Source organism: Brachycentrus maculatus, unplaced genomic scaffold (assembly GCF_059751285.1).
Source record: "Brachycentrus maculatus isolate JH-2025_06_01 unplaced genomic scaffold, ASM5975128v1 h1tg000766l, whole genome shotgun sequence".
NCBI lineage: Eukaryota > Metazoa > Arthropoda > Insecta > Trichoptera > Brachycentridae > Brachycentrus > Brachycentrus maculatus.
Window position 1 is genome coordinate 137,028 of NW_028281495.1, and position 12,218 is coordinate 149,245.

Sequence of the window (12,218 nt, forward strand, 5' to 3'; positions counted from 1 at the left end):
TAGGAATACTGAGTTACTTAGAGTTCGTAAATTTTATTAACTTCTGAAATATGAATAATTCATTCAGTATCATTTGAAGACGGTGAATGAATTTCGAAACGTTATATAACCGAAATTATTATCTTCATTCCTACTGAGGTGGGGGTTATATTACATCGTGGGTTTACTGGCAAATAACTTTTATTCGAAAATATATAATATATTATTAGATTAAAACCAATATTTTTAGCTTTTCCACTTTATTTTTATTTGACCAGCGACCGGGTTTCGTCGTTACAGACATCATCAGACTGGTCTGATGGTAACGACGAAACCCGGTCGCTGGTCAAATAAAAATAAAGTGGAAAAGCTAAAAATATTGGTTTTAATCTAATAATATATTGAAAATGCAATTCCATCACGAAGTGTCAGTGGATAATATAAATCTACAAAAATATATAGTTTCTCATATTATCTTTTGACATTTCATCAAAGATAAAGAAGAATATGGAAGTCTGAGCTTTTACGGGGCTGACGACCGTCATGGGCTGGTTTAAGTGACCACTTTACACACGCGTAACATTCACCAATTATACCCATTATTACAACCACACTACTCAAATTCTCGGAAGTTCTATATATATGAACCAATTTCGAAATATTGTTTTTAAATCACTAGAACTTCAATAGAGACATCTGTTAGTGAGACGAAAAGAAGTTTTTTATTGAGAAGAAACTCTATTATTAGTATGCAGATTCGACTTTTTTTTTATTTACATAAATAGTACATTTACAGACATTTTTTTTTAATTGCAGAAACCCACCAAGCCATCTTGCGTATTTTGTCGGTAAAGTTTTTTTTACGTTTTTTCATTGTTTTTATCCATTTTAACTTAATATACATACAAAAAAGAGAGAAAAATTAAAAATTTAAACTTTTTTAATTAAATTAACTCTTGATCATTTACCCATTCCTTTATTTTGTCTTTCATCTATATTTTATTTTGACCCTTAACCTCCGTCGGCAACAAATTGAAAATGTTCGGAACGATATATTGCAGTGTTCGACTCCCATATTTATTGTTAATTCTTGGGACTATCAAACCTTCGTTGTGTATAAATGATGCATTATTATAAAGTTTTCAACATTCTGTAACCTGGCAAAATACACTAAGTAGTTTGAAATGTCATATATATGTGGTTTTAAAAGTAAATTTAACTTTAAGTTCAAAAGCGGGTATTTCATTCAGGCTAAAAGCTTTGAATAACAGAGAAATCAAAAAGGGATTTTAGAGTTAACATTTTTTGCCAGCATACCACGATATGATGTACTTATCAAAAGATTGCTTAGCGATGAACGTCGTACTTACTTGCTTAAACAACGCAGTTTATTACATTACTTTTGACATCTCAACATAGATGAAGAAGAATATAGAAGTCTGGGTATTAACAGGGCTTAGGAACGTCAAAGGATTGGTTAAGTGATCACTTTACACACGTGTAACATTTACCAATTATACCCATGATTAACAACCATACTCAAATTCTCGAAACTTCTATTTCAAACTCGTGACATAGTACATGTGAGTTCACAATAGCCATCTTTAATATTTTGAAATACGGAAACCTTTTTAAGAAAAGACTCTTTCTATTCGTATGCAAGGTCTGAATCTTGGATTAAATTCACATACTTGAGCCCCGCCACAAAACGTGATTTAAATTTTTATGTAGCTTATAATTTGACCATTAATTTTTTTACACCATTTTTATATTTTATTTACAACATTGAAAAAATATTCTTCCGATCGTGTGCTTTTTTAACCTTGCTCTATATTTTCCACCCGATTCGCGCCAACATTGAAATGTCACGATTGAATTTTCAGAAAATCATACGCTCAGCCTCGCACAACGTAATACTATAACAATTTAATAACGTAAAGGAACCCAGCTTCACACCGCTTCGGATAAATCCACCAAATCTCTGTCAAAGACTATTTGATGTGATTTTATGCTCCTTTAAATATGCCCATATTCTGTACGTGACGCCTGAAGTGTTCTTGAAAAATCTATCATAATATTACAGTAAAACCCCGGTATAACGGACTTATGTTTTTTTTTTTTTTTAATTACCTAACGTCCAAGTGATTCTGAAATCTAGCCACGGCTTATGCAATACCGTTTATCATGTCCTTACTTAGGCTTTAACTTTATAAGTTTCATGGCCTATGCCTACTCGTGAGTGGATTTACTCTATATGTTTAAAGTTACTGTAATTTCATGTAATTCATGAAAATTCTAGGCAAAAACACTTGCGCGGACTAATGGGAGGAGGGGTGTCTGTTATATTATATATATATATATATATATATATATATATATATATATATATATATATATATATATATATATATATATATATATATATATATGTATATATATTTATATATATAAATATATATATATATATATATATATATATATATATATATATATATATATATATATATATATATATATATATATATATATATATATATATATATATATATATATATATATATATATATATATATATATATATATATATATATATATATATATATATATATATATATATATATATATATATATATATATATATATATATATATATATATATATATATATATATATATATATATATATATATATATATATATATATATATATATATATATATATATATATATATATATATATATATATATTTATTTGGGAATTGCATTTATTATTTACCTTGCTTTTTAAGTACAAGGTTTATAGATCATTAACCTTTTGAACCCTAGAGGTCGGTAAACCGGCCTTATTGAGTAACGCATTTACCCTAATGCCCTGAATACCGGCCTCAATATCTATCCTCAATACCATACGGCCCGGAAAACCGGCCTGTGAAGAAAATACCGAGACGGTACTTTTGACTCATTTCTCTCATGATAAAAAAAACGGTTTGGTTTTCTAAGAATGCATATGTAATTATGAACTTTTACAAACCACACAAAGATGCTGGAAAACGAATTCAAACTTTTCATATGTTTATTGATAAATTATGTCATGAAATGATAGAAGTATATCGTGGAAAAGAAGTAGTATCTATCAAAAAAAACTTAAAAGGCTTATTGTTCCGTTTAACTAATGCAATATGTTTTTATTTGAATCTGTGTTGGGAACAGGAGGGATAATCTAATGTGGGCCAGTATAAGAATAGGTTTAAAAATATATCGAAAGTCATTTTTTTGAGAATATCAACAAAGTATTTAGATAGTTATGGTCAGCGTGCTCGGCTACCGTTCTGGAGGTCCCGGGTTTGATTCCCAGGGGGGTTTAATAAATATAAGTGATTTTTTCACTCTAATATTTATTCAATATTACACTGGACTGGTACCTGAAGTGGAGGGCTGATCACCTTTCCTTCATGTGCAATCGATCGAGATAACACTGCGTTTATATGAAGCAGTGCCCTATGCACCATTGGGGTGCGGTGAGGGATTTATTATTATTATTATTACTTAGATAGTTCGCCTCCGTAGTATAATGGTCAGGGCGTTTGGCTACCGTGTTGGAGGTCCCAGATTCGATTCCCAGGGGGATCAGTCTGATGATGTCGGTTATGACAAAACCCAGTTGCTGGTCAAATAAAATTCATGGGGGCAAAAACTACATAATAAGTTGTTATTTTTTCTATTTACAATTGACCGTATTTTTTGTCTGATATATTAGAAGTTCGTTAAATAGTGGTCCGTTATATCGAGGTTTTAGTATATACTAAGAAAAACGGGCAAAGTTATCTCTTTTATCCTTTTCTCCGTTTAGACAGAAATGGAATTCTAAAATTCAGACCGCCGCTACTGGTGTTTTAATTACGCTTGTATTTCTATATCAATTTCAAAAGACGACTTTTACAATTCAAATTTTTCGTCTCATCATTTAAAGATTAACCAACTGTTCTAGCGTTGCCTCAGTCGGCGTTTTGTTTTCATTAAATCAGAGTTATAATCATGGATGAAGAATTCAATGGAGGAATTCATTTTGAGATTGAAGAAAAATTCTTTTAAAAATGCGTTTATTTGATAATTAGGTGAAACAAGCCAACTGTTTATGATCCCTGTTTGTTGGATGATTTATGTTGACATGGAATAGGTACTATACACACACACACACACACACACACACACATACACACACACACACACACACGATTTGTTAATTGTTGTTGTATATTGTTTTGTAGTGGCTGTAAAAATCCCAAATAAATAAAATGATGAGAGAAAAATGGCGAAAGTTTAATTGCATTTTATTAATTTATTTAGAATTATTAGTATTTATTTTGTAAATTTGAAAGCAATTTATTGCATAAGTATATAAGTATACATATTTTTAAACTTGATTCATAAATCCATCACGATTTCTTATGGAAAAGATTTTTATACTTTACGATTCTAGGTTTTCAGTAACAAAATTAAAATATAACCCGTGTAAAACCTATCATGACACATAGTTCAGTCCTTTCAAGAATGTCATTTATCAAAATACTTCATTTTTCAGGAGATCGTTTTTAAAATTTAAAAATACAATGAAATGTACTTAAAATAAATACTAAGCCACTTATTTAACTTTTAACTGTGCAACACATCTTTTTAGGTAAAACCTGAATGTTTTTTCTCCATGTGAAAAATATAAAGTATATTGTTAAAAAATAATTAAATAATACCTTTTCTTCAAAATGCAAAAACATTTCTTTCTACCCTGCAGCGGGTAAATATTATGTTAAAAATATGCCTCTTTTGCTGGGATATAGTACATTTTTTGGGCATTCCGAAAACATGTACAACTGAAAATCAACGATTTTTCATTTATGACGTTCTTGAAAGGAGTAAGCGATATGGGATCGAATGCAGAGCGGACACCGAAATAACAAAAAAACGCGCTAATATTGTCAGAAATGAAGACTCTAAGGATCATATCTGGTAAGAGTCTACAAGTAAGAAACACCAGGATAAGAGAAATATCTCAAATCAAAGATGTCATTTGGTGGGGTAGACGACATGCATTAAGGAATATTTTTTCTAAAAGGTCTTAAATGATTTCCTATTTTTATCGATAGGTAATGCTAATATTAACTTCGTATTTTTCCTTATATATTATCACTATAAATTACATTCATAAATTTCCATAAACATGAAACTAGCAAAGAAGGATGAAAGACACAGAGTGAACGCTGTTGAAATGCGCTCCCTCAGACGAATGTGTGGAAAATTATTGTAAGATAGAATTAAAAACGAAGATATAAGAAAAGAATGTAAGGCTGTACGAGGAATAATTGAAAATATTAGGAAGAGTTCTTTACGGTGGTATGGACATATGCAGCGAATGGATAACGAGAGAATGACTAAAAAAAATATATGTGGCGAATGTGAGAGGGAAAACAAAACGAGGACGACCGAAAAAGACTTGGGACGATCAGATCAATCAGAACCTAAAATCTGGCGGTGTCAAAAGTCTGCGTAATCGGAGGGCATGTATGACTAGATTTATGGAAGTGAAGGAGGCTAGGAGTGTATGCCAAGACAGAAGAGTATGGCGTTCCATCCTCTCTGCCTACCCCTGCCGGGAAGTGGCGTGATGGTGGTAGTAGTAGTACATTGTAATATCACCATTCAAACACATTTCATACATCGGTTTTTTTAATCATTGCCAACCCGTATTTTTTTAACAAATGAAATGTTTAAATTCAAACGCTTTTTTATTATTTCCACATATTTCCGTTATTTTTCTTTCTCCGACAGACAAAGGGTGTCACGAAAACCACCAACGAGTCATCCCAATATCCTTTAATCCATGACTCGAAATAATGGTGGACTACTCGGTCACATTTTTTTTCTCAAATAAAACATTTCAGGGGACAAAAGATGACCTTGTTAAGCACAGCATTCAAAGAAAGTCATTATGAAAAATACTTTTATATTTGGAAACAAAAGTTTTTTTAATACCTGCCCTCAAGGAGCTTTATTTTTCAGTCACGATTATGAATATATTCTAGACGTCTCCATTCTACCTTCATTTTGCAAGGGTGACTTTTTATGAAAATGTGCCTTTATTGATTACATTTAAAAAAATCATTTGTGAAAACCTTTAAATAACTATTTTTTTAATATATTTTGACATCTCACGAAAGAAGAAAAATAAATATTTAAACGTTATATGTATATATTTTTTTTTCAGTTTTTCTTCAAATTTTCAACAAATTAAATTAAATGAGTTTTTGAAATACTAAAAAAGCATAAACGAAGCTTTTAATATTAATCTTACACGGTTTTCTCCAACCATAATTATAGATTTTTTGACATCTCAACATAAATGAAGAAGAATATGGGAATCCGGGCATTTAAGGGACAATTGATGTGAATTTTCAAACCACCATAGAAAGCAAATATTTTAAGAAATAGGAGCAGAGAATACCGAAGAAAACTTGGTATATATTGGTAAAGGTGGCCACGTTACACACGTGTAACATTCACCAATTCTACCCATTATTGACAACCATACTACTCAAATTCTTGGGAGTTCTATATATGAACCAATTTAGAAACCTTGTTCTTTAATCACTAGAACTTCACTAGAGACATCTATTAGTGAGATGAAAAGAAGCTTTTTATTGAGCAGAAACTTTTTTATTAGTATGTGAGGTCCGAATCCTGGATTATAATCACTAATTGATTATAATCCACTAATTGTGTAATAATTTGAGTGTGTGAGTCAAGTATTTAATTTTTCAACATGTCATTCTAGAGAGTTAATGCCAAATCAATAGATAATATAATTTATTTTGAGTGTGTCCAAATACTTGTTCATACGTGTTGGTTACTTCACTTTGATTTTTTTTTACTTTTTTTACTTCGCACAATCTCTCCAAGCATAACATAAGACGCTTTTTTTCGAGGTCAAGGGATCTTGCATCCCTTATGTCACCTTGACCATATTAGGTCTATTGTGACCTCCCTCTGTATTACAGATCACTGCCAAGACCTACGTGAGTCATGTAACTCACGACCTGTCTTGGTGGTAGGAGCTTTTTTTCTCGGAGTCCAGTAGAGATCCTTTAAGGATGTGACTTCGTTTGCGAGCAAGTGCGTCACAATTGTAGAGAATGTAGATTGGCGTTTCGTTATCCTCCATACAAAATTTGCATACTAGGGAGTCATGAAGTCCAATTTTTTTCATGTGTTGTCTCTGGTTAGAATCCTTATTTGTTTTTTGCTAAGCTTTAGAGCTTAAGACTTAGAACATAAGACACTTACATAACTTAAAGACTAAAAAAAAACTGGAGCTAGGAAAATTAAAAATGTTTTCTCGATTTTCCCTCTTTCATTACACATATGAAATAAAACTTAGTCCTTTGTATGAGTACCTACGGATGGAGAGCTTTTAGAGCTTAAAGATTTTTAATTTAAAGATGTAATAAGGGTGTTTAAACTAAAGCCTCTCTTACCTCATATAAGACATCAAAAAATTTTAAGTTTTCAAACCCATTTTTCATTGCTTTTCCCCTTCTAAGGGATAGTGCGATGGTGCCTACATTAAAAAGGGCTTTATACAAAGTTTTCTTTTACAATTTTTCATATCCTCCCCTCCAAAGTTTTCTAATAAATAATCTCTTCATGAAACGAATAATTTTGGCGAAATTTATCTTAATAAAAGTAATATTAAAAGACCCGGTAAAAATTAATAGCCAAAAGGTAAAGCGAGTTTTTTTGGTTATATCCAGGGAAAACATGGGTATAATCATATTTAAAATTACTTTACATTTAATCCTAAAAAAATATCAATGATTTGAAACCTTCCATTTTTATGTTATTTGAATGAGACGAGCGATGGAAGATCGAGGAAAAATAGGCATGATCAACTATGTCAAATACTTAAAAGTGCAATGAATTCGTGCACCATACTTATTTTTAGAATATGTCACAAATATTTCAGGTTGATGCATAATTCCATGTCTGGTATGTTCATCCTTGTTTAATATACTTAAAAAGATATTATTATTGTATACAACCATTATTATATGTTACCATTTATCATGGGTAGAATGGAGAATAATGCACGTATTTAAAGTGATCACTTGAATGAGCTTATGACAGGAAGAAGGACTTCATATCCTTCTCCATCTATTTTTGGGTAATGTAACCAAAATTAAACAAGATTATTGGTTTCATTATACATGTATATATTTAAATAAAAGTAGAATTCAATCCAATAAACTTGTTTAATTCTGGATACAAAACCCAAAAATTTAAAATGGAATTCTACCAACTTTTTGCAGTTACAATAAATATTCTTCATCTATGTTGACATATCAATATAAAGAACTTTCAGCTGGTTTAATAATTCCACGGATCATCTCATGAATAAAACTAAAACATTTTTATTTATTTTTATTTTTCAGAGGTTCTCTCGTTTGGCGTGTCTCCGCGCCGATTCAGAGACTTCGGAATCTCTCAATCAGCCCTCCAGTGCGATCCCTCAGAACCAGGCGACCCAGCCCCCGGGCAGTGCGGACACCCCTGCAGCAAACAATCCTCAAGGCAAGATCAAGGAGCCCTCGCAGTCCTACGAGCTGCTGCCCACGCGTCAATGCTGCTACAACTGCGAGAAGAAGAAACATCACCATCGCAACTGCAATTCAATGAATAGAAGCGTTACCAACTTCCAAATCCAAAACGACAATGAAGAAGTCAAACTTAAAAGAAGTGCTACCGTCACTTATAAGACGAGCAAAGTGTCTAGGATTTCTATCAGATCCAAGCAGCACTTTGTTAATGAACATACAGTGGAGCACCAAAACAACCGCGTTTCCTCTTTGCGCCGAGAGACCAAAACCGCGCAAACTCTGAGCATTGTTGTGGGTGGGTTTGTCGCGTGTTGGCTGCCTTTCTTCGTTTACTACCTATTAACGCCCTTCCTGCCCAAGCAGTACGTTATCCCGGCCCTAATGTCGTTTTTGACGTGGTTAGGGTGGTTTAATTCCGCCATTAACCCCTTCATTTACGCCTTTTATTCTCCCGATTTCAGGGTCGCATTCTGGCGGCTAACGGTTAAAAGGTGTTCAAAAGACAGCAGGCGAGCGGATTTCGCATTCCAGCATAAATAATTTATCGAATTTTGATCTGATTGATTATTAACAACATTTTGAGTGTGTCCAAATACTTGTTCACAAATCTGGATCATCTTATAGGAGGTATTTATCATATAATTTTTTTGACATCTCAACAAAGATGAAGAAAAATGTGGAAGTCTAAGCATTTACGGGGCTAATGACCGTCATAGGCATGCAAACAAAAGAGTTTCTGCTCAATAAAAAGCTTCTTCAGCTCACCAATAGATATCTCTACTGAAAATTCTAGTGATTCAAGTACAATGTTTAATGTAAGGCATTTACGGGGTTTACGACCGTCATAGTATGTGTATGTGATTATAATCCAGGATTCGGACCTCACATACAAATATAAGATTTTCTGCTCTTAGTAAGTAAAAAGCTACTTCGTCTCACCAATAGATGTCACTACTGCAAATTAAAGCGATTCTTGTACAATGCTTCGAAATTGGAACATATACATATATAGAACTTGCAAGAATTTGAGTCGTGTGGTTATCAATCATGGGTGGAATTGGTGAATGTTACACCAGCCTATTACTGTCGTAAGCCCCGTAAATGCCCAGATTTCCATATTCTTCTTCATCTATGTTGAGATGTAAAAAAAAATATGATTGATTATTAGTTGAGGTGTAAATTATTTAAGATAAGGTGGGGAAAACAACGCTCGAATAGTATGAGTAAAATATTAAGACGTTTTTCGACTGATTCTGAAAATGAACTAGTCAAATTTAATCGTTAGTAGTACAATACATGAATTAATAATACAGGCCGACATGATTTTCGGTATTTTAATTATGTTAAGCGTTCTTATCCAATTATGCTTTTAATCTAACCTAACATAACCTAATTAAACCATCTTTTATATATTCATCTGCGAGATAAAATTGATATAATTTTTACATATCGTACATCATTAGTGATTTTTTCTTTCAAAAAACCCTCATCTGCACCCAATGGTGCATAGGGAACTGCATCGTATTGATGCAGTGTTTTTTTATCATAAACACATGAAGGGAAGGTGATCAGCCCTCCGCTTCAGGTACCAGTCCAGGGTAATATTGAATGAATATCAGAGTGAAAAAATCACTTATATTTATTTGATCCCCTGGGGATTGAACCCGGGACCTCCAGTACGGTAGCTGAGCATGCTGAGTATTACACTGCGGAGGCGGAGTGATTTTTTACTTATCAATATTTATTTAATATCGACCTGTAAAGATGACCAATGTAAGACCTTGCCTTCATGTGAGTAACGATCTAGATAACACTGCGTCGAAACGGTACGGTGCCCGATGCACCATTGGGTACAGGTAGCGTTATAATAACTTAAAAAGGGGTATCATTTAAAAACCTGTAATTAGTTTTTTTGATATGACAAAACAGAATTGATGAAAAACTGTGGTTCGTATCGCGGCACCTCCCATGGCACAATGACGTTAGTGCCATTAGATTGTGTAAAGCATGAAGTCAAAGAAACAATCCATTCAAATTTACTGCTAGTTTTTGAAGAGTAATTTCCACGAACTAAATAGAAAAAAAATATGGTAACTTTTTATGAATTGTAAGACATTGTCATTTTAAATACAAAACACAGTTTTGAGTACAAACGATAGATTTATCAATTAAAGAAATAACGAATAACTATTTTTGGACATTCATTTCACGTATCTTCTTATTCGCGTATTTCAAAAAATATATCTACATTATTTCCCCTACATTTATATATATTTTTTCCATTTATACTGAAACTTGATGGCTTCGTCTTAAAATCAAGTATGCCGTTCAATTTACAATGGTTTTTATATCAAGAAAAAATATGACAGAAAAAACAACGATTTTATTGTAGAAATTTGTCGGCTTGTGTAATTTATATTAATAGCATTTCGTAATAAATCTATGTTTTCCTTTTCAGCTCTTTGTACTATATTAAGCTTTTTAAGAATTATGATATTCGTATTTTATGAACTTCAGTAACTAGTTAAAAAATAAATTATTAAAATATGTAGTACAATGTGAAAACTAAGGGGATTTAAGTATCAAATTTATCAGGTAAAAAATGTCATTTCTATATAATACCGTATTTAATTATCAATTTTATTTATTTTTTGTATATTAAAAGCATTTATAACATTGTGGTATGGTAATATAACGCTCTCTTTTCATTCATCGTTTACTTTGTGTAATACATTTTAAAGTCAATTTTATCAATTTAAATTAATGTTAAAGAGAGTGTTAATTTTATTTAATTAATTGACTCTGCAGTTTATTTTATTGTTTTAATTTACATTTTACTTGGTAAACAATACTTTTTACTAAAAACTATTGTGATACATGTTTCGATGCATTCAACAATGATGCTGAATGCATCGAAATACGTGTCAGAATCGATTTAAAGAAATAGAGATATATGTGCCAAGGATGATTTTAATTCAAAATAGTTGGTTCAAAATAAACCCCTTATGATGCTATAAATCACATATTTAAAATTTGTTTATTAACACTTTAATAGAATTTAAATAAAATTATAGTAAATATATAATAAATATATAAAATATCATCCTAAAAAACAAAGATTTAAGTAAGAATCTAAATGACAGTGTAATAAATAGTTTAAGAAGCCATAAACAACATCATTGTGCCACAAAACACGTTTTAAAAAAAACTGTCGTGTTACTTAAATCTCTGGTTTTAGCAAGTCAATAATCAAGTTAGTACCTACTTACATAAATGTTTGAAATTTTTTATTAATATTTCATTGAGTTGAGTTCTGCATGCTAAGAACTAAACTGGCTGGTCCAGATTGCAATGGATTTGACACGATTGCTTACTGTTTTTAGAATTTTTATTTATTTATTTAATTTACATAAACGTAATGGGGGATTTTATAAGTAGGTGCATAGAGAAAAAGATAGAGTCTAGCGAAATAAATCATAATATTTTTTATATAAAACGAAATTCGATGTAATTACAATATTCAACTTAAAAACGACATATATTAGAATACGAATTATAATTAAATTTTATGAACTAAATAGAATTTTGATTTCAT

The 12,218-nt window shown here is 31.4% G+C and overlaps 1 pseudogene; it reads left to right on the forward strand.

Annotated features, from left to right (window-relative positions):
• LOC148300252 (putative G protein-coupled receptor No18) overlaps nt 1-9,245 on the forward strand; it is a 34,703-nt pseudogene extending 25,458 nt beyond the window's left edge.
• Nucleotides 9,246-12,218: the final 2,973 nt, after the last annotated feature.